This window comes from Tursiops truncatus, chromosome 3, assembly GCF_011762595.2.
Source record: "Tursiops truncatus isolate mTurTru1 chromosome 3, mTurTru1.mat.Y, whole genome shotgun sequence".
Taxonomy (NCBI): Eukaryota; Metazoa; Chordata; class Mammalia; order Artiodactyla; family Delphinidae; genus Tursiops; species Tursiops truncatus.
In genome coordinates, this window is record NC_047036.1 from 93,224,908 (window position 1) to 93,252,902 (window position 27,995).

At 36.5% G+C, this 27,995-nt stretch overlaps 1 long non-coding RNA gene across 2 annotated transcripts in view; it reads right to left on the reverse strand.

The window, feature by feature from the left end:
- LOC109550816 (uncharacterized) overlaps positions 1-27,995 on the reverse strand; it is a 58,072-nt gene that overhangs the window by 19,037 nt on the left and 11,040 nt on the right. For both annotated transcript variants that reach the window (XR_002177491.3, XR_012330811.1), the window contains exon 2: positions 27,455-27,616. This is a non-coding gene — a long non-coding RNA (uncharacterized lncRNA). The remainder of the gene's footprint in view (positions 1-27,454; positions 27,617-27,995) is intronic.

The window sequence follows — 27,995 nt, forward strand, 5'->3', positions numbered from 1 at the left end:
CTAGAAAAGACCTGCAGATAAACCTGACTGTGGAGTGAAGTGCTGTGACATACACAGGCATCCTTGGGCCGCTTGCTAGACTCCACAGTGCCCCAAAGGAGAGAAATGAGAAGGGCCCCTGTGGGTCTGGACATGGGCCTGGGCCTTTCCCCACTGGACTTGCCGCCCCAGCTAGTTCTTTGTATCCAAGAGGAGGGAGTATATGGAAAATTTCCATGAGCACTTCTGGTTCTTGGAACCCACATAAGTCTTAGGGAAGTACTGCATACAAATATGATCTAATACTTTCAGTGAGGTCTGGAACAGCAGTCTGTGGTCAAGCATATGTTTTATTTATTTTGGGGGGTGGGGGAGGGTACAGAAAATGCATGAATTCTCATAATAGTGAAGTAAATCAAGATTGTAAGTAAATTCAATTCCAGTGTTGCCACCAAATGTATTATGAAGAAAAACTTTCAGCTTTCAGAATTTGGAAGATTTGGGAATTGCAGAGCAAGAGAGAGCAAGTGAGAGAGAGAGAGAGAGAGAGAGGGTGTGTGTGTGTGTGTGTGTGTGTGTGTGTGTGTGTGTGTGTGTGTGTGTGTGTTTGTAGAAAGAAAGAGGGTGAGAATGGGAGAGGAATAAAGAGAGAGAGAGAAAAAAAGCAGAGATAGATATTCAGCCATACTGAGAAATCAAAGCGAGTGTTTTGGGGTGAAGTATTAATTCTGTCTAAGAGAGTCTGAACTGGACCCAAAACAGTGGGTAGAGTTTTATAGAGGGGCCATGGGAGGTAAGGGAACATTCTAGGTAAAAGAAGCAATATAGACAAAGTAGCCAAAGACTGAAAGTGAGAGGTACACTCTGAGGGCAATGAGAAGAATGATGTGGCTGGACCGTGGGTACTCAACAGAGAATGGTAGGAGAGAGAGCTCCTGCCAGATTGGGAAGGCAAAAGAGTGTGTGCTTTATTCTGCACCAACATAAGCCATCAGAGGCTTCCAGAAAGAGAGTACCATGGCCAGGTCTTCCTGCAACCCTGTGGTAAAGCATGGGTGCATCTAGAAAACTGTGCTTCTCCACAATTTCTCTGAAAGCCCATGAGAGACCAAACCTTGCCATACCATGCCTAGAATTCCCTTGATGCCCTCTGGTCCAAGTTCAGCTCTCTTCCTACATCAGGTTGCCTTCACAGCCTTCTGGCCTCACTAGGTATCCCAACAAAGAATCTTTAAGGATGAGATTCATTTTGTAAATCTATTGTGTACTCCAAGTCCTTGGTCCTGTTCTTCCCTTTCCATTTGGCAAGTTTCCTCCTGGCTGTAGCAGCCATTTCTTCCTGGGTCCCACCAAATTCTGTTCTGTTAGCAGCAGTGGACTCTGACTTGGAACAGAGAGAAGATGCTGTTTACAAGCTGAGGGAACATACTGCCAAGGTGAAATATTCTCCTTCCTCTACCTAGTTCCTCCCACCCAATACTGTTCAAAATATAGAGGAATTAAGAGGGCAAGAGCAAATTACACACACACACACACACACACACACACACAAATATAAGTGAGAGGTGAGGTGGGATGAAAGCAGGAAAGAAATGAAAACAGTATGTTGTGCTGTCAATAAAATGGCACGTTTTCCCTGCAATCAAATGAAAACAATTCTTGATTTTGATACTGTGAGAAGATATTATGAGAGTTATTAATGATCCCAGCATTCACCCTACAAGATACATTTTGAACAGTCATTTGAAATAAACTCTTGGTGAGTACTAAAGCATCACTGGTTTTAATTTTCTCATCTGTCTCTTGAATTAGATGTTTGAAAGTTGGTCCTATTTCAGATTGTTGTATGCAGGAGCAGAGTCCCACAGCTCCCAGAACCAAGGTGTCCTACTGAATGTCCTTCACTTCACAATGGGATTTGAGTAAACATTTTTGGTGAAGTGCTTTTTGATCTATTAACACAGCTACCATAATTACATCACTTCAAAGCACAGGCAAAAGTCACAAATCTATCCTGAAAGAAAATAATTATCTTAAATTGATTTTAACTATATTGTAAGAGCCGAGGAATAACTGTCCCACACAAATAAATAAAATTGTGTAGGGCACAGAAGCTTGGAATTAGAAAAATTATTAAAATTTAGATCAAACTAAATCTATAGAATCAACAGGGTGATTTTCTGATATTGGCAGTGAGTTGGTCATAACTGTCATTTAAAGAGTCTCCATCCATGCTTTCTTTTTGTGACTTCTCTTGGACCAACAGTGAGACAGAACTTGGGCAAAGATGTCTTCATTATTCACTTCCCAAAGGAGAGTTCAGCTGGTTCAGTTTTATAAATCAAAATGGTATATGAAAATGTAATAAGGGCAAGTAGTTCGTACTCTCGTAATTTTAATTACCTTCTAAAAATACTGTTACCTGAATCAGCCAATCTGTTGCTTGACCTCTGACTCTACTTTCACTAGAAAACCTATGGATATTACTTATTGAAGGGGCAAGTGGCCTTCTATAAAGATGTAGATCCTAAAGACTTTGAGCACTTAATGCATGTCGTGTGTTTCATCGAGACTCATCCTGATTGCTGTGGGAGCTCTTAGAACCTTTTATTCTGTACCACTGTCAATGTTTTAGTCAATTTGTGGTTGGCTTTTATTTATATTTTTTGGTGAGTCTCCAGTCTAACCACAATTTTAATCATGTTATATGCTCTTACTAAAATTTATAACCCCAGGATGTGCCAGCTGTGGTTGAATCATTCATGAGACTCTACCCGGGTCATGCTAGGTGAATCCTTTAATGGACCTGTCATTAGTTGTCATACTGCAGGGTCTGAGACAAATTCTCCAGCAGCACAGTACCATGGGTTAAGGAATAGACTTTACTGAGGGCAGGAGAAACTGATGAAGACATGAAGTAGCAAGAAAATGGGAGGTACACCACCCCCACTACCCTGCCACCTTCTCACCATCCCAGGATGCTTTGCTGGGACAGTTTATGTTCCTGTTCTTTCCCACCTCCCATTCTCTTTTATGATGGTTCAAGTACTAATGCAACTTTGCTATTGAGGGATAAACAGAGATCTTGATGCCATGTTTGAGGGACAGCTGTTTCCAGATGTGGTTTTGGAAACCAGCTGCCCAGTGCCTGGTCACTTTGGGGCCTACCTTGCAGCCCCCTTCTTCAAAAAAGAAGTCACTGTTCTGTGGGAAACTGAGCTTTGGAGCAACCCCTCCTATAGGAAGAACACTGCCCCCCAACTCATCTTAGCTAGGTCATTGTAAGCAGTGCCAAATGGACACCAGGGGTCAGTTTCTGACGCTACAGGTAATTGCACCTCACACTGCCAGCCCTAGGATAGCAAATGCCACAAGACATTCAACAACAGTCCCTTCAGCTGGCCAAAAAAGAATATACTTCTATCTCATACATTCCTTAATTATATTCCTATATCCTCAATGCATGCCTGCCCTCATCATTCCATACTTAGAAAGTTCCAATAGCCTTATAGCCAATCTTTGTGTCTATATTTCCTTTCCTGTCTTCCCAGTTAACTTTTCTTTCTGTAGCCTAAATAGCCCTTCTGACTTTCCTCTCCATGGATGCTAATAGTGTCCATCCATCCCTGAATGTCCTTGGCACTTTACACCCATCTACTGTTGCAGGATGCCGAGCCTCTGCCAAGTTTAGCTCCCTCAAGAATCTGGAATCCCCAGAAGCTCTCCCCATGTCTTCTCCTGCCTGCCGATACTGCTCTGCTAAGCGTGGTGGGGCCCTAATATTTCTCTGTCCTGCTCATTAGGATGCCACCATTTCTCCTGATGTTCTGTGGAGCATAGTATTTCTCTGCAGGCAGCAGCCCTGAACTCCCTTGTGAGAACCACCCTCTGTGGAGTTTTGCAACAGAGAAGGGAAAATGGACTCTGTCCCCTGTGGGCCCTGCTCTCTTAGATGGCTCCAAGGCTCCATTGTGTTACAGAGCATGTTGGTGCTACCTATGTTGGTACTATGTACAATTCATTCTCCTATTAGGAGTTTGACCTTTATCTAGTTGCCTGCAATTGATGTGAATTCTAGCATGAGCTACAAAACTGATGCTGTACTCAGATTCTTCCATCTTCTCAGCTAAGCAGTGGCCTTTCATCAGGCTTATTGTGCCCAGTTCAGGCACTTCAAGAGGTCCCAAGTGTCCCAGGCCACTCTTTATCAACACTCTTACCCACCCAGCACCCCTTATCCACATTCTCTCTCTCTCTCTCTCTCTCTCTCTCTCTCTTCTAATGGAGTACTCCTCACATTTCCCATTTACGTCCCCTGACCACTTTTGAATTCCCAGCAATGTCTATGCTCAAATTAGGTATTCATCACATTCTGAACATAATGAATGCCTTCATATTTTAAGACGTTTAAAGACTTTCCATTATATGCAACATGACAGTGCTCTTAGAGTGGCCCATATCATGCTGCACAAATTTTTTTTTGCCTGATTTCCTGCTACCTGTAAGCACCCCAACCTCTACATAACAGTCTAATGTTTGTGTTTCTCAATGTATTTGATTCTCACACCTCCAAGGGCTCTACAAAGGATGCATCCTTTCTTGGAGCAAACTGACCTCAATCTGTCTATTTGACAAATGCCCACTCAATCATTAAGATACAGTTCAAAAGTCACTTCTTTGTGAAGCTTTCCTTGATAGCTGTAGTTGCTTCTTCCTCTGGGCCCCATGGGCACTTGTTCACACTGGAGAACTTGCTTCTTGTGTGGTAATTACCCATGAGCAGAATCTTTCTCTCACATTAAACCATACATCCCTGCTGGACAGGATGACTGTGGCTTACTCAATTGTATATCTCAGTTGAGTGCACAGCAAATTAGCAGGCGCTCAATGTTAATTAAATGATGGCAAAGTGGGAAAAGAACACTAATGATTATACACACATCTTTATTTACAAAGCACATCTACCTGATCATCGTGAATGAACTCCCCACCAAATTTTCCACCTCTCTAGTGGATTATTTGTTGTGTTTCTGTCACTGGCTGAAGTGTTGTAGAGCCAACAGGTTGCTTGATGGCTTTGCTACAACAATTGAAGGGGTAGCCCTGTTCTGAGCATAAGCAGGTAATAAAGATGGCAAAATTCTGAGGCATGGAAAAAAAGCTAAATGATAGCTTAGAAGGAAAAAGATGGAAATGAGTAGAGGAAAGTTTGGCAGGAAAAAGAGCTAGATGACCTCACAGTTTGGAGACACAGAAAGAGTAGTTGATGAGCTAGAAATGGAAGAGCTGAGGACCACTGGACAGGGGTGCTGAGTAAGGGAAGCTGAGCTGTTCTATGAAGGTTCTGTTCTCCCCTCCCAGTCTGCAGAAGGCAGTGTGGTGTGGGGTAAGCCTCATTCAGCAATGCTTCAGCCACATGAAGTCCAAGAAGACATGTTGGTATTTTATTAATATTAACAAAACATCAGGAAACAAAGAAGTCTCATTAATTTGAATTTTACTAAAATAAAATTTGTGGTATTTTAAGAGAATGTGATAAAATAAAGCTTTATGCGCTGTGCAGAATTTACTATGCAAATTATAGTATAAATAATTAATCTACTTAAGAAAATCAACTGCTTTCAAGTACCCTCAAGTACTTTAGAAGCACTGATTACATAAAAACAGTGATTAATTTTCTTCTTCAACAAGTGACCCAGTATGTTCTCCATAAACATCTATCAGACTACAGTTTAAATGATAAATGTGTCTGTAAGTAACAGGACTGCATTTCTTGAAAGGTATTACAACTTTTCTCCCACGCAAAATCACACTCTGCTCAGAAAACACTCATTCGTAGGTTTAGCCCCTTCATTGTTTTAATATATATTGAACCCCTGCTCAATTCCAGGACTTGTGCTTACCAGCTGGGGCTGCAGCAGGACCAAGCTCAAATCTATTTGCAAGTTGCTAAGAGTTTAGTTGGGAGTTTTATGTATGCAAAAATATCTCTGATACAAAAGCTAAAAACCTAAAAGTTCCACGAGGGAGAGGTATGCACGAGCTCTTTGGGAGTTCCAAGGAGGCAAAGATTGGATTAATTAATTCATTTCCTTTGTTTACCCTTTCTAGGATTTTGAATTTCAGGGGCCATACAGATTAAAAGTATAAGATATTCTCTACTCTCAAGGAGTTTACAGTCTAGAGCAGGGTTGAGTAGAAGAGATTGAGAACATGTGACAGGGACATGCTGATAATTAATTAGTGTAAGAAGTGGATGATCTCCTACTGCCTGAACTGAGTATTCCAGTCTCCTCAGCAGCAAGGCTGTGTCTTGAGGGATAGATAAGAATTTATCAGACATTGGAGAATGTCTCCTCCACTTTCCCCATCCCCTGCAAGGAAAAATAACCCAGTGAAAGGAAGTAGCATAGAAGATTCCAGAAATATTTAGTAGATGGTGAAGCCATATGATGGGGAAATGAATGGTGATTTGATAAGTAAAGCTGGAAATGTCTCAGTTTTCATGATAGGAATAGATAAGTTTGTTTGGGGTTGTTATTCAACCAGATCTGAGGAGAATAAAATCTGAGGTGGTCTCGGGCTCCTGCCCAGCTCCCCCATAGTGACAGAACTGTCTGTATCCAGCAAGCCATGAGCACAGTTCATTCATCACCACACTTGCTGAAGTAACCTCTCATACACTTGCCATTGACTTTGGGGGTGAGGATATCAGCTGAAAACCATGGAGGGGCACGTCATAGTAGTCTTAACTGCTTGGTAAATTGAATTAAGCATTCACAGAATCCAAAGAACCATTCTTCCCTACATTTCCCTTGCCTCATTCAGATGTTACCCTTTCCCTGATTTTATTGGTGGTGACCCCAAATATGAATTGGGAAGAGTACTCTCAATGTCAGAGTCACCTAACTCCTCCTTGGGGAAATCCACTTCTCCCCACCTGCACTGATACATCATCTGGCCTTGCCTCATTATAATACAGGCCTTGCTCACTTTAGAGGGTACTTTTTCTACCCATAAAAATCATCTTTATTGGGCAACATATGGTGATTCATACCCTTTAAAAGTTTACAGTCTGAAAGAAGAAATGATGATATGAGTGAGAATAAAGAGAGCACCTGAAGGAAGAAGTGGCACATTTTTAAAAATTTTAAATAGAGTATGGAGAAGGAAGAAAGGGGGGAATGCGATGTGGGGATAAAGCATGGAGGGGACACGTGGCAAACCTGCCACCAAATGAAAACTGCAGTAGGGATTGAACAAGCAAAAAAGCTAAAAGCAAAATATAGATTTGAACACAAATGAGCTTTCTTTATCCTTTTTCTTCTTTATGCCTTAATTATAGACTGAATTTTATTCCCACATATGCTGTCTTGGTATTTTTACACTGAAGGTTATCATCAACCAATATTTCCTTTCCAAAATAATGTTTCCTGTGGAAGTTTACAACAAAGACATCCTTTCCCTTTTTTGGGTGGTTTATTCTGAATGAATAAAATATATTTGATTTGTGCTGGGTTTCACAGGTGCTGGTGTCATAGCTGTTGGGCATCACAGGTGCTGACTTCTGATATTTTCCATGCAGGTGATTTTATAAATAGTCACCAACTGGTGTAGTTCTATATTTCTGTAGATTACATTTATTATTGTTGTTGGGATATTTTAGTAAAGGAAAATATTTGGGGAGATTCTTGGCTGTCTTCTAACACTTCCATTTTATATGTATTATAGTTTCTAAACTTCCATTTTAGATGTATTATAGTTTCTTCGATTTATTCGCTTAGTAATTCTGGAAACATAAGTCAATATTTTAGATATTTTATCACTATAATCCTTCAATGCCCACCAGGTCCTGGGTAATGTAGATACACACAAAGACAAAGTCCTTCCTTTATACACTGTCCTGAAACATGGAAGCATGGAGTCTAGGGCATTTCTTGTAACATTATAATTTTATGAGCTTGTCTGTTATTTACCAAGTCTAGAAAGAGTAAGATATGGAGCCAGTTAAGTTGGAGGCAAAAAGTGGCAGGATAATTTACTGAGGTACTCAGTTGTGTTTTGTTCTTTCTGCTGTAAAAATGATGAGTTATTTTTCTCTTTACCATCCCAAGAAGCTTACATTTCTCATTCCCTTGCCTGGTCTTCAAACAGCCTTGTGATTGTAAATGTATCTATCTTATTGGACTGTCACAAACATTATTTTGCATCACTTAGTTGCAAATATGCAAGTGAGATGGTGGTTTCTATGGTGGTCCCTCAATATCTGAGGGGGATATTTGTTCCAGGACCCCTGTGGATACTCAAATCTCTTATATAAAATGGCATAATACAATGAATATAGTCAGCCCTCGGTGTTTGTGGGTTCCCCATCCGCGGATATGGAGGGCAGACTATATTTGTATAATGAACCCATCCAGCACCACTGTTTCTCAAGGTTCAGGGAAGCAGAATCACTTCTACACATGTGGGAGCAGTTTTGCCTGCTGGCACCCTCTAGCAGAAACCTTCTTCCATTTTCCTGTACTCTCCAGACAGTCTGTAAGAGGGGTAATCCCATGGGTGTTCTGCAGCTTCTATTTTTGGTTCTGTAACTGAAACCGTTATTGACCACCTTAGACTTTGGAACCTAGATTCAGAACATGAAGCTTCTTAGAATGGGTGAAGATGAAATATCTCTCCTTCATTTCTGCAGTAGAAATGACAAAACATAAATATCTCTGTATAGTATCCTTACACAAAAACAAAGGGAAGGTACGGCATAGGGAATACAGCACAGGAAAGATACAGCACAGGGATAATAACTATAAATGGAATATAATCTTTAAAAATTACAAATTGCTATGTTGTACACCTGAAATTTATATAATATTGTACATTACCTACACCTCAATTTTTTTTTATTAAAAAAAGCCAAAAAATAAGGGAAAGGTAGTACAAAAGGAACAGAAAGTAAGGTTCTACATAAACTATCAACCATGTAGTTATAACTGGGAGACTGAAGTTAAGCTGGTCACAGTGACATTTTTATGTGCAAGGGAAATTTTTGTGTACAGGAAAAATTATTTAAAGTTACTTGAATTTGAAGTTAATACTGAATTTATTAAAGTATAAATTTTACAATGTAGTTTTCCTTAACCCCTTAAATTAAACTTACAAATATTTTTATTTATAATTCTCAATCATATAAAATAAGAGCAGTTATTTTTAAGGGATCCTTTGAATAATTTTTGCTAAATTCAAGTTTACCAAATCTAAGTGCGAACCCCATTAAACAATTTGCCCTATTTACTAGCTTAGTTAATCCCCTTAAACATTAAATTGCATGTATAAATTTGCTACAATTAATTTAATGTTTAAACACTTCACATGTCTGATTTGGTGGATTTAGAACCCTAACAAGCAAACCCTTCCAAATATGAATGTGCAATTTCTTATAAATCTAGTTATTTGTAAGTACATTTATAATTTCAAACTTTTTATACATATCAATAGTTTTAACAGAATAAATTTTATTTTAACTTTCAACTTAAAAAAATCACAAGTAAAATTATTTTTACATTTGGAACTGGATTTCATATTAATATGTTGGATTTTCTAACATTGCTAACTTTTCTCACACATTACAACCATTAAGAAAAATCAAATTTGGAAATTATCTTGACTTTCACACTAAAGTACTAGTACTATGCATTTAATTTATTTCATTTCTATATTCTAAACTTTCCCATGGATAAAAACTATCTACTCATGGGGCTTCCCTGGTGGCGCAGTGGTTGAGAGTCCACCTGCCGATGCAGGGGACACGGGTTCGTGCCCCGGTCCGGGAGGTTCCCACATACCGTGGAGCAGCTGGGCCCGTGAGCCATGGCCGCTGAGCCTGTGTGTCCGGAGCCTGTGCTCCGCAACGGGAGAGGCCACAACCGTGAGAGGCCTGCATACCGCAAAAAAAAAAGAAAGAAAGAAAAAAAAAAAAGAACCAACTCTCTACTCATAAAGAGAATAATTTGACTCATGTGAGTGATGTAAGGTTTATTATTAGCCAGTGATATTTGAACAGGACAGAGGTCTCAAAAGTCATGTGTTTTTAGAGTGTTGCCACTTGTGGCACAGATGGGCACATTGTGTACTTTCTATGATCAATATAACTGCTGGGGACTCAGATTCCTTCCATTTCAGTGAAGTCTGGTTTCTCCTAGATTTAAATTCCCCCTGCATACATCTTCATTCCTACAAAGGGTGCAGAAAGCATCCTTCACTACTAGATTGGATTCTCCCTGTCTAGCTTTCAGGACACTTAAAGGCCATTTAATATTTCTCTTTTGTAGAAGAAACCCTGCACTCCTTGCACAATGGCAGTTAACCGTCTCACAAACCTCTTATATACCTTCTGAATTCTCTATTCTTATTTTCCACATCTTTTCTCTCGGGCTAGGCCCCATCCCTAAGTATTTTAATATCATCCATTGGGTTGTGTATACCTCACTACCATCATCTGACTCAGAAGTCACCTGAATATACTCACACTACTGAAAAATATAGAGAGGTCTGGGGTGGTCTTCATAAACTGTGGGTGAAGTCTATATCCATAGAAATGAGTTTGTGGGAATATTGTTGGTAAGAATGTAAATTGGTGCAGCCACTATGGAAAACAGTATGAAGGTTCCTCAAAGAAGTAAAAATAAAGCTACCATATGATCAAGCAATTCCACTGCTGGATATATATCTGAAGGAATATAATCACTATTCTGAAGAGATATCTGCACCTCTATGTTCATAGCAGCACTGTTTACCATAGCCAAGACATAGAAACAATTTAAGTGTCCACTGGTGGATGAATAGATAAAGAAAATGTGGCAAATATTTACACTGGATTATTATTTAGACATAAAAAAGAAGGAAATCCTGTCATTTGCAATAACATGGATGGACCTTGAGGGCATAATGCTAAGTGAAATAAGTCAGACTGAGAAAGACATATATTGTCTAATTTAGACAAATGCAGAGTCTAAAAAACTGAGCTCATAGAAACAGAGTTCAGATCCATAATTGCCAGCCAGAGGTGGGGAAAGTGGAGTAGGGCAATTGGATGAAGGTGGTCAAAGGGTATAACATTCCAACTATAAGATAAACAAGTTCTGGGGATGTAATGTGCAGCATGGTGACTATAATTAACAATACTGTATGTACATTTGAAAGTTGCTAAAAGGATAGATCTCAAAATTTCTCATCACAAGGAAAAAATGCTTTTAATTATTTGAGGTGCTGGATGTTAACCAAACTTATTGTGGTAATTATTTTTTAATACACACCCACACATATATCAAATTGTACACTTTAAACTTACACAATGTTATATATCAATTATATCTTAGTATATAATTGATATATACGGGAAAAATGAAAGAAATAAGTGCATGTGGAAATGAGCAGAGCAAATGATAGAGCCTTGAATGTTGCTGAAGTTTAAAAGTCAAGAGAAGGAGAGGGCAAAAGAAACAGAAAGAGAGGTTAGAGATCATGGGAGAAGGTCCAGGATTCACAAGAAAAACAAGAATGGAAAGAGCTTCAAGAAATGGAGGCAGATGAATAGTTGCAAAGAACTAAAAGTCCTGTGAGATTAAGAATGAGAAAAAGTCTTCAAGATTGGAAAGAACCTAATTGAGAACTGGTCTTGATTTAATTGATGTTCCTGATATTATTGCCAAGTTACCCTCTCAAAAACTAAATGATGGAAATGATTGAAAGTTGACTTCTTGAAGACATTCTAAAGTAATTAGTTGATATTGCTCAAGGTTGAAAGGTGGTCATAATTGCCTTTAAGCCTATGAATAAGAATGAACAGTTATTCACCAAGTTTTGCAAAGTGCTTCATGAAAGCAAACATGTTTAAAGCACTTACATATAAGAAAGAGCCATTAAACACAGAGAAGAACACCTTAGAAGCTATGGAGTATCTGGCCTTAGATGTCTTCAAAAAAAAAAGCATAGAAAATCACTATAAGTGTATGTGTGTACATGTATGTATGATCATTTCAGGAAAGCAGGAAAGTGAAATGATATCTAGATTCTTTTAAAAGCCTTATTATTAATTCTTACTTGTAAAGGAATTGAATAATGTATCTGAAATGCCAACCAGAATTCCTAGAACACAAAGAGTACTCAAATAATATTAGTCATCTTGTCACCAGTTCTAGATATTCCTTCATTCATTTCAAAATTTATGTGCATCCACTGTCCTAGGTACTAGGGATAAATCATCGAACAACGTATTATACCAACACTTCTTAATCCTAGTGAAGGAGACAGATTGAAAAAGTAAACAAATATATGAATTAATTACAATTTGTTAGTTGTTTTGAAGAAATCAAATAAGGGACAGACATGCAGAACCCCTGAAAGGATAGTGAGGACGGCTCCTTCAGAAAGATCTTTAAGAGTGATGCAAACTGATATTTGGTATAAAACCACCTTGACTTCTGTATAGGAATAGATTTGAAAAGGGCACAAGTGGAAGCAGGAAGACTAGTTAAGGAGCTGTTCTAATGATCAAGTTGAGAGGATGGCCACCAGAGCATAGATGGAGAGATTTGAGTTAGATTTGGGAGGCAATATTGACAGAACCTGCTGAAATACTGCATGTGATGAAAGAGAGAGTTGAGGAAAAGAGGTTTATGCCATAGGCAACTTGGTGCCATAGACAGACCCAGGCAATCAGGCAGTAGACAAGATCTAAGAGGAGTGTGGGATGAATTGCTGAGTTAGCATTTGCACTCACTGAGGTTGAGGGACCTGGAAGACATTTTTGTTGTGATGTCAAACTAGAAGAAAGGTGTCCTATGGAGTTAGAGACAAGAACATCTGCATACAGTAATAGAGCAACTTGCAGGTATTCATAGAACAACATGTCAACATATGAAAAAGTGGACACAATCTATTTATGTAACAAGAGTACACAGAGTAAACATTTTCTTATCTTGTGTTCTCTATGGCAGTTTAGCACTAGTTACAGCTAAACTGCCATAGAGAACAAATACACAAAGTTTAAGACTGTAGCCAGAGCTCTCCTTATTCTCCTTTTGCCAGGACAAGGCTAGCTGATTCGTAAGAATTTCAAGTTGCTCTTAGTGGATGACTATAGTCAATAGTGCTTTCATCTAGGGAAAAAAAAGTCTACTCTTGGCTTGTGTTGAATTTTAACATACAGAGCCCAGCATGAATTTGTAACTTTAGTCCACTAGATTTTTTTTCTTTCTGGTACAAATAAGCTCACGTATTAGAAGTTTTATTTACATTTGACTTGCCTTCAGTCGTTAGACAGAAAAATTAACTAAGGCTCCAAGTCTGAATTGCACCTTTGATAAATGTAGTCACTGGGAATAAAAGATTAGATGTAGTGAATTTATACCAGCTAGAGAGGCTGGCTATGTTTTCATTTTTCTCAAGGCTTTCAAATCATTTCCTTGAACAAAATCAACCAGCTATGCACTTTGAGCACCTTTTGCAGTACTTTTTATGAGCACATTTTTTAAGGTCCATTAAGCCAACGTTGTACATTTACATCTGTATTTTAAGTTTTCCTTTCCTTTTTATTTTTCATGCACAGTTTGGTAGGTAAACACAAATTATTCAAGTGCTGTTTCCATCTGAAATCCTAATACTGAAAACTGGTTGGAGCTAAAAGGACTTCCATGAATCAGTAATAAGCACAGGGAGGTGATGATAAAGTAGATCTAAGATGCCACCGATCTTTTCTGAATAGGCATACATATCTAGGAACAAGGAAAGATAATAATCTTGCTATACATGTAAAAGAGTTTATATATTTCAGATCACATCTAACTTGCATTCTAAAGGTCCTTTTGGTACCTTTAATAAGTACCAGTATGAGTCAATCTCATGACATTCCACAAAGGCAAGCACTGTCCTCACTTTACAGATTAAAATGCTGAAATTTGGAAAGATTAAGTAATCTGACTAGAAAATGAGTGGAGCAGGATTTAAATCTAGTCTTCCTTCCTCTATAGCGTTTTTAGTTACTCTACATTACTATATAGGGAGGCTAGATACCAGCGCCAGCCCATAGAATTGGATATAATCCATGAGGGAATTAACAATAGTACTACAGTTACAGCTTTGGAAAACCTAGCTTTATTTCTGGGTTTGAGATTTCCTTGTGGGAGTGGGAGCTGGAATTTCTCTGTCCCTAACCCTTGTTGTGACCCCAGCAGCCTGGGACAGCATATCCACTGGGGTTGAAGGTAGACCAAGTGAAGGGTTGACTAATGAGATAGGAGACAGATACCTATTGATTTCCAGCACACCCTTTCTTAGAAGTTACTGAAGAAGATGTTCCTGCAAAATAAGGGAGAAAACTCAGTTCCCATCCAAGAACCCTGGGACTTATGGGTCAGTCCTTCATGCCAGTGTCTGCTGTTGCTTTGTGCCTAAGGCCCTTGGCTTATTCAGGGTAGGGCAATTCCACTGGTGGTTCTTTCCTTCCCTGCCCATTCCCAGAAAATCATCACAAACGTTTTCCAAGCAACAGTACACAGTGTGGTTTCTCATAGTCACCTAGGCAGCCAGCTCTTGCTGGGATCTTGCTGCCCTGAGTAGTATATTTTAGAAGGCTGAGGTCTTGGCCACTCAGAAAACCTGTAACCCAGGTCCCCTTCCCAGGCTACAGTTTTTGGTTCATTCCAACCTCTACACCTTGTCAGAGCATGTCATTTCAGTCCTTTATGGTCCTGGCCTCAAGTTGCAAACTGGTGGTATTAGACTAGCTCTCAACAGAAAACATTCCCATCTACTGCCTTGTGTTTAAAAAAAAGTTTAAAGCTACAAATATTTAAAAATTAGGAGAGTTAATGTAAAATGTTGGGTTTCATACTTCTTTTAAAAACACAGGAACTCTGGCAATATTAAGTCCTCAGACCTGGATGGCAACAGCTAGATTCAGCTGAATTGGGTGAGCTTCCTTTAAGTAGGGCAGATACTTCCCAGTTACCACAGTATCTACAACTCCCTATTATCTTATACCCTAAGGTCTCTACTCACTTGTTTCAGGCAGGGCCCTGGAGGTATTTGAGTTTACAACCTCCCCCTAGACCTTCAATCCACAAAGCCCAGTTTATTTGCCTCCTGCCTGGTGGATAAAGAGAGTTCAGTTTGAGATACAGAGTCCTCATTTCCTCTTGAGAAGGGTAAGAGAAGAAAACACACCCATTACTTTTCCACTCATCCTACCACATACAACAGAAGAAACTTGCTTAGAAAAGATGAAACACTTGCATTATGGATACATAACTCAAGTGACAGTTTGAATTCAGGACTTTCTGCCTCCAAAGTCCAAATGTTTTCCATTAGACAATGAAAAAATGCATTATGAAATAAAGTAGAAGTTAACATTTTTCCCGAAAAGATTTTAGTGATTCTATCTGCAAATATTTAAGTTCACCTACAAAAAGAGAAACTCAAATGATTACTTGCCAAAAGATTGAGCAGACTGTCAAAGCTTGTGGTCTTTTTAAGTTGTCCCAGCCTACCACTTGACAACCAAATTATAATGGAGTCTACAAATATTTGCATTATCTATATCCAATTGATTATATTCCAAATGACTATAATCTGAAGATCGCTGTGTGTATGTGTGATATCAAACACACACACACATAAATCTTTCCCATGGTTGATGTTGCTTTCCCAAGCAGGTGTCTTCCATTAAAATGAACAATAGCCAGAGTATAATATAAATTTCTCTAAAAATATATCATTAGAGAGATTTTACTCTTAAAATATTAATGATGAAGGATTTAGACTTTTATATTCGTAGTTTTGGTTTTATGGCCAAAATATAGAAGTTTTAAGAACTTTTAATCTTTTCAATTTTACTTGATAATGACACAAACCTGCTATTGGTTAAAATAAGTCACAAAACAGAAACTAAAACATTTTCATAATATCTTAAAAAGTTCCCTCCAGAAAGATTTCTTCATTGTTAACAATCAATGTTTCACCAAATATCTTGACAGTTGACATACAAAATTTATCATTACAGATGGTAATCCTAAGTAATCAATAAGACTTTAAATTGTGTACATCATGGTCTATTTAATAAAGTAGGGAAGTATACAACTCATTTTAGAAAGAATTAACTATAAAATCATTACATTTGTCTCAGCACACTGATTTTCTACAAATAATTCTAGCTTTCTAAGAATTCACTATAGTTGAAGTTGTTAAGAATTTACTGTGACATACTTACTTTCAGGTCACATATGTTGGTTTGACTATTAACAGCGACAAAATCTTTCTGGAGGGAACTTGCATCTACATTCCACAAACCCCTCCCCACATACATCACATGGCTTGTATGAGATTAGACACCTTCTGCAATTCTTGATATTCTGTGCCTTTGCATCAACTCACTGATGCCTTTATAAAGTATGCTCTAAGGGACAAAGAGTCAGTTACAAGGGAACCCCCATAAGGCTATTGGTTGATTTTTCTACAGAAACTTTGCAGGCCAGAAAGGAGTGGCATGATATATTCACAGTCTTTAAAGGAAAAAAACCCTGCAACCTAGGATACTCTACCCAGCAAAATTATTATTTAGAATAGAAGGAGAGAGAAAGTATTTCTCAGACAAGCAAAAACTAAAAGAATTCAGAAATACTAAACCTACCATAAAATAAATATTGAAAGGTCTTTTCCAAATAGAAAAAAACCAAGAATCTATAGGAAAGGGGAAATCACAATAGGAAAGGCAAGTATATAAAAGGATTGAAGATCACTTAAATAATAACATAGATTAAAAAACAATCAAAAGACTTTGTAAAAGTGACTATAACTGCAATTAACACCAAAAGGATAAACATGAAGATGTAAAATAGGACATCAATATAACAAAATGTGGGGGAGGGAAGTATAAAAATGTAGCTCTTTGAGAATGTGTTTGAATTTATGTAACTATCAGTTTAAAGCACATAGATATAGCTGTGGGTCAACATACTTGAAAACCAGGGTAACCACAAATCAAAAACATACAATAGATTTGCAAACACCAAAAAGAAAGGAATTCAAGGCATACTACAAAAGAAAAACATCAAACCACAAAAGGAAAAACAGAAAGAAGAAATAAACAAAGGAGAAATACTAAATCAAGTGGAAAACAAGGTTTAAACTGGCAATAAGTACAAGCCTATCAATAGCTACATTAAATATAAATGGACTAAATGCTCTGATCAAAACACATAGAGTGGCAGATTGGATTTAAAAAACAAGAATTGACAATATGCTGCCTACAAGAGACTCACTTCAGGGCAAAAGACACACAGATTGAAAGTGAAGGCATAGAAAAATATACTTCATGTAAATGGGAATGACAAGAAAGTGGGGGTAGCAAAACTCATATATAACAAAATAGACTTTAAAACAAAGGCTATAAAGAAAGACCAAAGAAGGACATTATATTCAATACAATAACAAAGGGATCAATACAAGAAGAGGATGTTATAACCATTAACATATATGTACCCAGTATAGGAGCACCTAAATATATAAAGAAAGTAATAACAGACATAAAGGGAGAAAATGACAGGAATACAATAATGGTAGGAGACTTTAACACCCCCATTGACATCAATGGACAGATCTTCCAGACAGAAAATCAATAAGGTGACAGAGGTCCTCAATGACACAATGGGCTAGTTTGACTTAATTGATGTCTACAGGACACTACATCCAAAAAAAAAAAAGACTTGGAATACATATTCTCTTTAAGTACACATTAAATGTTCTCTAGGATAGACCACATACTAAGTCACCAAAAAAAGCCTAAACAAATTTAAGAGTATAGAAATTATCTGAAGCATCTTTTCTTATCACAATGGAATGAAACTAGAAATCAACCACAGAAAGAAAAACAGGAAAAAAGCAACGAACACATGAAGGCTAAACAACATGAGACTAAAAAACCAATGGGTCACCGATGAAATCAAAGAAGAAATCAGAAAGTACTTCAAGACAAATGACAATGAAAACACAACCATACTAAATCTATGAGATGCAGCAAAAGCAGTGCTAAGAGGGAAGTTCTTAGTGATTCAGGCCTTCCTCAAGAAACAAGAAAAATCTCAAACAACCTAATCTACCACCTAAAAGAATTAGAGAAAGAAGAACAAACAAAACCCAAAGTCAGCAGAAGGAATAATAAAGATAAGAGATGAAATAAATAAAATAGAGATTAAAAAAATAGAAAAGATCAATAAAACCAAGAGCTGTTTTTTTGAAAAGATAAGCAAAACTGAAAAACCTCTAGCCAGGCCCACCAAGAAGAAAAAAGAGAGGATCCAAATAAAAGAAGAAATGAAAGAGGAGAAATAACTGATACTGCAGAAATATAAAAATTCATAAGAGAATACTATGAACAGTTATATGCCAACAAACTGGACAACCTAGAAGAAACAGACAAGTTTCTAGAAACATACAGCCTACCAAAATTGAGTCAAGAAGAAACAGAGAATTTGAACAAACTGATCACTAAAAGTGAAATAGAATCTGTAAAAAAAAAAAGCCCAAAAGAAAGAAACAAACAAACAAACTCCCTGCAAACAAAAGTCCAGGACCAGATGGCTTCACTGGGGAAGTCTACCAAACATATAAAGAAGAATTTATACCAAACCTTTTCAAACTACTTCAAAAGACTGAAGAAGAGGGAACACTCCCAAAGTCATTTTATGAAGCTACCATCACCCTTGATACCAAAACCAGACAAAGACACTACAAAAAAAAAATTACAGGCCAATATCTCTGATGAACATAGATGCAAAAATTCTCAACAAAATATTAGCAAACCAAATCCAACAGTACATAAAAAAAGATCACTGAAGAAATAAAAGAGGATTTCAAAAAATACCTAGAAAAAAATGACAATGAAAACACGATGACCCAAAACCTATGGAATGCAACAAAAGCAGTTCTAAGAGGGAAATTTATAGCAATACAATCCTACTATAAGAAACAAGAAACATCTCAAATAAACAACCTAACCTTACACCTAAAGCAATTAGAGAAAGAAGAATATATAAACCCCAAAGTTAGCAGAAGGAAACAAATCATAAAGATCAGATCAGAAATAAATGAAAAAGAAATGAAGGAAATGATAGCAAAGATCAATAAAACTAAAAGCTGGTTCTTTGAGAAGATAAACAAAATTGATAAACCATTAGCCAGACTCATCAAGAAAAAAAGGGAGAAGACTCAAATCAATAGAATTAGAAATGAAAAAGAAGTAACAACTGATACTGCAGAAATACAAAGGATCATGAGAGATTCCTACAAGCAACTGTATGCCAACAAAATGGACAACCTGGAAGAAATGGACAAATTCTTAGAAATGCACAGCCTGCCGAGACTAAACCAGGAAAAATAGAAAATATGAACAGACCAATCACAAGCACTGAAATTGAAGCTGATTAAAAATCTTCCAACAAACAAAAGCCCAGGACCAGATGGCTTCACAGGCAAATTCTATCAGACATTTAGAGAAGAGCTAACACCTGTCTTTCTCAAACTCTTCCAAAATATAGCAGAGGGAGGAACACTCCTAAACTCATTCTACGAGGCCACCATCACCCTGATACCAAAACCAGAAAAGGATGTCACAAAGAAAGAAAACTACAGGCCAATATTACTGATGAACATAGATGCAAAAATCCTCAACAGAATACTAGCAAACAGAATCCAACAGCACATTAAAAGGATCATACACTATGATCAAGTGGGGTTTATCCCAGGAATGCAAGGATTCTTCAATATATGCAAATCAATCAATGTGATACACCATATTAACAAATTGAAGGAGAAAAACCATATGATCATCTCAATAGATGCAAACAAAGCTTTTGACAAAATTCAACACCCATTTATGATTAAAAACCCTCCAGAAAATAGGCATAGTGGGAACTTTCCTCAACATAATAAAGGCCATATATGACAAACCCACAGCCAACATCATCCTCAATGGTGAAAAACTGAAACCATTTCCACTAAGATCAGGAACAAGACAAGGTTGCCCACTCTCACCACTCTTATTCAACATAGTTTTGGAAGTTTTACCCATAGCAATCAGAGATAAAAAATAAATAAAAGGAATCCAACTTGGAAAAGAAGAAGTAAAGCTCTCACTGTTTGCAGATGACATGATACTATACGTAGAGAATCCTAAAGATGCTACCAGAAAACTACTAGAGCTAATCAATGAATTTTGTAAAGTAGCAGCATACAAAATTAATGCACAGAAATCTCTTGCATTCCTATACACTAAGGATGAAAAATCTGAAAGTCAAATTAAGAAAATACTCCCATTTACCATTGCAACAAAAAGAATAAAATATCTAGGAATAAGCCTACCTAAGGAGACAAAAGACCTGTATGCAGAAAATTATAAGATACTGATGAAAGAAATTACAGTTGATATAAATAGATGGAGAGATATACCATGTTCTTGGATTGGAAGAATCAACATTGTGAAAATGACTCTACTACCCAAAGCAATCTACAGATTCAATGCAATCCCTATGAGACTACCAATGGCATTTTTCACAGAACTAGAACAAAAAATTTCACAATTTGTATGGAAACACAAAAGACCCCGAATAGCCAAAGCAATCTTTAGAAAGAAAAACAGAGCTGGAGGAATCAGGCTCCCTGACTTCAGACTATACTACAGACTATACTACAGCGACAGTAATCAAGACAGTATGGTACTGGCACAAAAACAGAAATATAGATCAATGGAAAAGTATAGAGAGCCCAGAGATAAACCCACGCACATATACTCACCTTATCTTTGATAAGGGAGGCAAGAATATACAATAGAGAAAAGAAAGCCACTTCAATAAGTGATGCTGGGAAAACTGGAGAGCTACATGTAAAAGAATGAAATTAGAACACTCCATAATACCATACACAAAAATAAACTCAAAATGATTAAAGACCTAAATGTAAGCTAGACACTATAAAACTCTTAGGGGAAAACTTAGGCAGAACACTCTATGACATAAAACACAGCAAGATCCTTTTTGACCCACCTCCTAGAGAAATGGAAATAAAAACAAAAATAAACAAATGGGACATAATGAAACTTAAAAGCTTCTGCACAGCAAAGGAAACTATAAACAAGATGAAAAGACAGCCCTCAGAATGGCAGGAAATATTTTCAAATGAAGCAACTGACAAAGGATTAATCTCCAAAATTTACAAGCAGCTCATGCAGCTCAATATCGAAAAAACAAACAACCCAGTCCAAAAATGGGCAGAAGACCTAAGTAGACATCTCTCCAAAGAAGATATACAGATTGCCAACAAACACATGAAAGAATGCTCAACATCATTAATCATTAGAGAAATGCAAATCAAAACTACAATTAGGCATCATCTCACACCAGTCAGAATGGCCATCATCAAAAAATCTAGAAACAATAAATGCTGGAGAGGGTGTGGAGAAAAGGGAACCCTCTTGCACTGTTGGTGGGAATGTAAATTTATACAGCCACTATGGAAAACAATATGGATGTTCCTTAAAAAACTAAAAATAGAACTACCATATGACCCATCAATCCCACTCCTGGGCATATACCCTTAGAAAACCATAATTCAAAAAGAGTCATGTACCAAAATGTTCATTTCAGCTCTATTTACACTACCCAGGATATGGAAGCAACCTAAGTGTCCATGAACAGATGTATGGATAAAGAAGATGTGCCACATATATACAATGAAGTATTACTCAGCCATAACAGTGAACGAAACTGAGTTATTTGTAGTGAGGTGGATGGACCTAGAGACTCATTCAGAGTGAAGTAGGTCAGAAAGAGAAAAACAAATACTGTATGCTAATGCATATATATGGAATCTAAAAAAAAAAAAAAAAAATCCAGTGTCAGCTGGTTGATTTAAAAAAAAAAAAAACAGAGAGCCTGGAAATAAGCCCACACATCTATCATCAATTAATCTACAACAAAGGAGGCAAGAGTATACAGTGAAGAAAAGACAATGTCTTCAACAAATCATGTTGAGAAAGATGGACAGCTACATGTAAGTCAATGAAATTGGAACATTCCCTCACACCATATACAAAAATAAACTCAAATGGTTTAAAGACTTAATATAAGGCATGACACCATCAAACTAGAAGAGAATATAGGCAGGACATTCTCGGACATAAATCGTAGCAATGTTTTCTTAGATGAGTCTCCCAAAACAAGAATAAAGAAATAAAATCTAAAATAAACAAATGGGACCTAATCAAACTTAAAAGCTTTTGCACAGCAAAGGAAACTGTCAGCAAAATGAAAAGAAAACCTACAGAATGGAGAAAATATTTGCAGACATTGCGACCGACAAGGGGTTAATATCCAAAATATACAAACAGCTGATACAACTCAATATTGAAAAAAATAACCTAATCAAAAAATGTGCAGAAGACCTAAATAGATACTTCTCCAAAGGAGACATACAGATGACCAACAGGCACGTGAAAAGATGGTCAACATTGCTAATTATTAGAGAAATGCAAATCAGAACTACAACAAGGTATCACCTCACACTGGTCAGAGTGGCTATCATCAAAAAAAATCTATAAATAATAAATACTGGAGAGAATGTAGAGAAAAGGGAACCTTCCTACACTGTCGGTAGGAATGTAAATTGGTGTAGCCACTATGGAAAACAATATGGAGTTTCTTTAAAATCTAAAAATAGAGCTACCATACGATCCAGCAATCCCACTCCTGGCATATATTCAGAAAAGGTGAAAACTTTAATTTAAAAAGATACATGCACCCCAATGTTCATAGCAGCACTATTTACAATAGCCAAGAGACGTGGAAACAACCCAAGCACCTATCAACAGATGAATGGATAAAGGAGATGTACATATATACAATGGAATATTACTCAGCCATAAAGAGAAAGAAATATTGCCATTTGCAGCAACATGGATGGACCTAGAGATTATTATACTTAGTGAAGTAAGTCAGAGAAGGATAAATACGTGATATCACATATGTGGAATCTAAAAAATAATACAAATGAATCTATATACAAAACAGAAACTGACTCACAAATGTAGAAAACAAACTTGCAGTTACCAAAGGGGAAAGGGGAAAGGGAGGAGGAGGGATAAATTAGGAGAATGGGATTAACAGATACAAACTACTAATAGTACTTAAAATAGATCATGCAACAAATGTTTGCTGTGTAGCACAGGGAACTATATTCAATATCTTATAATAACCTATAATGGAAAATCTGAAAAAGTGTATATATATATATATATATATATATATACATATATATATACATACATATACACACATAACTGAATCATTTTGCTGTATACCTGAAACTAACACAATATTATAAATCAGTTATACTTCAATTAAAAAAACATATATTCACCTTATTTTGAATTCAAGGAAGACACTAGGGATTATTCAAGTATGGAAGACCACTTACCCCATATTGTGTTTTTTGAGTCCTTATGTTGTCTGCCTCTTAATGTGTGTTAAGTTTTGTTTATAAATTGACTATTAGGTAGTTTCCCAAGCAATTAGTTGTCACCTCTCAATTTCTTGCTATTTTCAATTTATCAGACTCAATAAATCTTTTTTCTTAGTCTTAAAGTTTTTTTATATGGAAATCAGACAATCAGGATTACAGAAAATCTGAAGACTTGTTTAGGAATAACCAGCACAGGCTTTCATTTTGGCTCCTAAAGGCTGTAGTTTGTTCCTAGTCTTTGGCTAAATTCTGGAAAGATGGGTTGCTTAGTAAGAGAGTGCTGTATAACTGACTTGTTATCTGTATTTGGTTACAATGTGTATGTTATGTGTATTGAGATATAATAATTAATATTTCCCTAATTCTAAAAGTATTAATGCATAAATGTACATAAGTAGAAATGAATAAAAGGAAGCTTGTGACCTGAATACACTTTTTTCAACTGTGACTGAAATAAGTAGGACAGATAGGATTTGGAGGAAATCTCAGGTTCAAAGTTTCTGGATTGGTTCCTGGACCATAAAAAAAAGTGATAATTGTGGAAAAACTGATGAAGCCTAAATAGGATCTTAGCTTAGTTAATAGAATTGTATCAGTGTTAACTTCCTAGTTTTAATAAGCATATTTGTTGTATAAGATGTTAACATTAAGGGGAGCTGAATGAAGAGTAGGTAGAACTCTATACTATTTTTCATAAGTCTAATATTATTTCAAAATAAAAAGCTTAAAAATCATAATGAGAACTCTCCAGGAGAGAGTTTGAAATTTAAAGCATGATTTAAAAAACTTAATGATTTAATAAAGTGACTTAAAGTAAGAATGTGTATGATGAGTATCACACTAGCATCCTGGAAGATTAAATGGAAACTGTATCTCAAAACACAGGCAAAAATACAAAAAAATTGGAACCCTGAGTGAAAAAAATAAATGATTTGGAAGACATATCTAGGATACAAAATATGTTATTAATTAGTATTCTAGAAAAAGGAAAAATAACAGTTGAAGTATAAATAATAGAAGAAAAATACCCTGAGCTACAGAACGGCTATAGCCTTTAGACTGACTCGTCAAGTGGTAGAGAAAATGGTGGAGAAAACACACATGCATCTAAATATACCCCATCAAAATTTCCTGAACTCTAAGAATATAAGTAAATATTGCAAGATTCTAGATAAAGGGACTAATGGTTATTTTCATTAGAAAGGAAAACAAACTAGCATATGAATTCTCAATAGCAATGCTAGAAACTAGAATATAGTGAAATAACATATGTCGGCTACTTAGAGGAAATGACTCCATTCTAAGAACCTATAACCAGAATATATTGATATTTTATTCATCTGAAAATAAAAGGACATCTCAGGCATGTAAGGATTTTGAGAGCATGCCCCACTAAAGGGAGTTTAAATCAAAACAGCAGTTGAGATAGGGAATGATGAAGACTGCAAGAAATTGTGATAAACAATGATATTCATATATGATATATATACACACACATATATCAAAATGCACTGGAGGGGATGATGAAAATGTGAGTAGCAGTTGCATTATTAGTGTGTTTTAAACTTCTTTAATCAAAGTCCTATTATGTCAGGAGATATTTGTGAGCAAATGAAGTTAGAAGAGTAAAAAAAGTGAGTCTAAAATACATTTAATTAAGGAGTACAAAATTCCTCACAGGTATTACTTGGAAACATTATATTTGCAATGATTATAGTTTTGGAAAGGTTGTTTATTTATTACTTGCATGTGGGCTTACTATTTTCAGCTCCCTGAACTATCAGTTTTACCTTTTATATTTTATTTTCTATAAGACTTTCTTGATTCAATTTCTATATTTTTGTTGATTTCTTGAAAAGCTCATGGTGTGTGGTTTTTTGCCCATAGTTCTCATTTAGCATGAATTATAGAAAAAAATGATTTTTTTATACTTGCTGTTCACATAAAATAAAGGCAGAAGATTTTTAACCCTATAGAGAGCCTCTGCTGCCACATGACCGTGACCACCTCCATCTCCCCCTCAACAGTGATAGATGAAATAGTTCCAGAGAGTTAAGTGGAATTAACTTTTTGTAGCAAAGTTTAGGATATTGTTACTTTAGTTTGCCTGAAGGCCAAAAAGATCATTTACCCCCAAAAGGTAAATACGCAGCTACCTCATTGGTAAAACTGGGCCCAATCTGTGGTTCATCTCTAGTTTTACTCTTACCCTATAAAAATCTGATAGCTAGAATCTGATTCTGGCACAGTTGTTGCCCACATGATTACAACCATTTCCATTTTGGAGACATAGAAAGACTTCAGTGGAGGCCTAATTAACCCTGGGATGGAAAATGCCATCTGGAGTTCATGGACAACCAACGCAGGGCATTTAGAAACCTTGATTAAAGACCACGGTAGAGTTTCCTTTCCATGAAGCAAAACAAAGCAAAGCAAAAATTAAGTTCACATCTATAAGTTCACTAGTTAACCTAATACATCAGTAAATAAAGAAACAAGACTGATTCTTGGATGTTTGCACAGCCTCTAGGTTTTACTTTTTTTTCCTAAGGCAACAACTTTAAATTTATGAATTTAATTAAGTATTAATTCAACAAACACTTACTGGACACCTCCCATGAAGCTTATACTAATTGGGATGGGGAATCATTTGTTGCAATATGGGGAAATACAGTGGTGGGCATGTAAGAGATTGGGAAGGGATAGGTCCACATGCCTGAGCAATATGGGCTTATTTTCCTTTCTTTCTTTTTATTGTATTTTCAAAAATGTATTCATTGTTTAAGATTCACCCAGCAAGCAACACCTAAAAACTGCCCTCATGCCCACAGCCACATGTACACCTCCACACTTACCACTACAATCCTGATGGCCTCCATCCTATGAATTTATATACAGATAGAAGCATATAATTTTTATATTTGTGATCATACTGTATGATTTGTTCTGTTTGATTTAATGATAAGAGTACTGGTGATAATTCTATAGGTCTTATTCATCCTCTACGTATAGGTCTTATTCATCCTTTAAAAAGAAACTACTATAGGATGCTTTTTGATGGGCATTTATTTTATTCTGTTTTGTTTTCCTATAATGTACATCATTGTAAATATATCTTTGTGCACACATGCAAATATTTTTAAAGAATAGGTTCCTTTTAGTGGACTTGTTAACTGAAAAGATGTTGTTCATTTAACATTTTGAGGGGTCTTGTCAAATTGGTTTCAAACAGGCTTTACCAGTTTACACTTCTATCTATGGTGTATGAAAAAGCTGGTGTCTTGCATCCTTACCAATGCATTATACAGTATTATTCAGTCTAACGGAAATGCAAATTGTTTCAATTTGTATTTCCTTGATTATTCAGAGGTCTTTTTTGCTTTCTTGGACCATTCATATTTCATCTTCTTTGAATTGCTTGTTCATATCCTTTTCTTATTTCTCCGTCCAGTTTTCTTTTCTTTTTCTCGTATCAAATTCTTAGACCTTTTTTAAAAACATATTTCTCAATATTAACCTTTTGTCTGTTAAATATGGCACTCGTCTTTTTGATTTTGGTCCTTATGGATGTCTTGTAATGCTATAAGATAAAATCAGTTGTGTTTTCCTTTATGGCTGTTGCGTGTAGGCAATTGTTTAGGAAAACCTTCTCCATCCTAAGATCATAAAACTGTATCTCCTTTATTTTCTTCTTACGTCTAGTGAGTTGTGTTTTTAAAGAGTAGTTAGGTCAGCTACATAAAGAAGGTTTAGAAAGCTTTTCTGAACATTTATTTGAAGCAAGTTTCCTTGTTTTTAGAAATTGAACAAGAAAGAAAGAGAGTACCTTGTCCTTTTAGCTTCTTGAGGACATAGTTTGTGTCATATCCATTACTACATTTAAGTTTGAACTAATGTTCCCTCTTCTTACCAATTTCCTCTTCCGGTCTGCTGGGAATTGAGGGTTCTCTAGTTAGTTATCTGAAAGATTTCATCCTTCTCGCATTTTCTGACTTCTCCTGAAGATTGTGAGACCATGATCCTCTTTAAACCTTCGAGAATGAAGCCTGCTTCCTAGGAAAATCCACAGTCCCTTCAGGGGGAAAAAAAAATGAGAAAAAGAAAAGAAAACATCATAAGGGCCTCCTAAGGACTATAAGTCTAAGACATACAAACATAAGATATTTTCTTTGCTACTTGTTAAAGAAAGGGACAAAAGTGAAGTGAAAGACCCTTCCTTGCCCCGTTTTAGCGAATCCAAGCAAAGCTAACTTCTCTACCCCTCCCTCTGAGTGGAGATCTAATAAAAAAAGTCAACACTCAGGCATGCTAAAGTAGCAAGTGGCACCCCATCAATTATGTCAGAATTTACTACTTGTAGGTAAAGCTCATTTTTAAAATTGTTGTTCTCTCTGTTGTTCTCCAAAGTCCTGATCTTGAGATAAGCAAAATACTAAAATCTAGAACAGGAA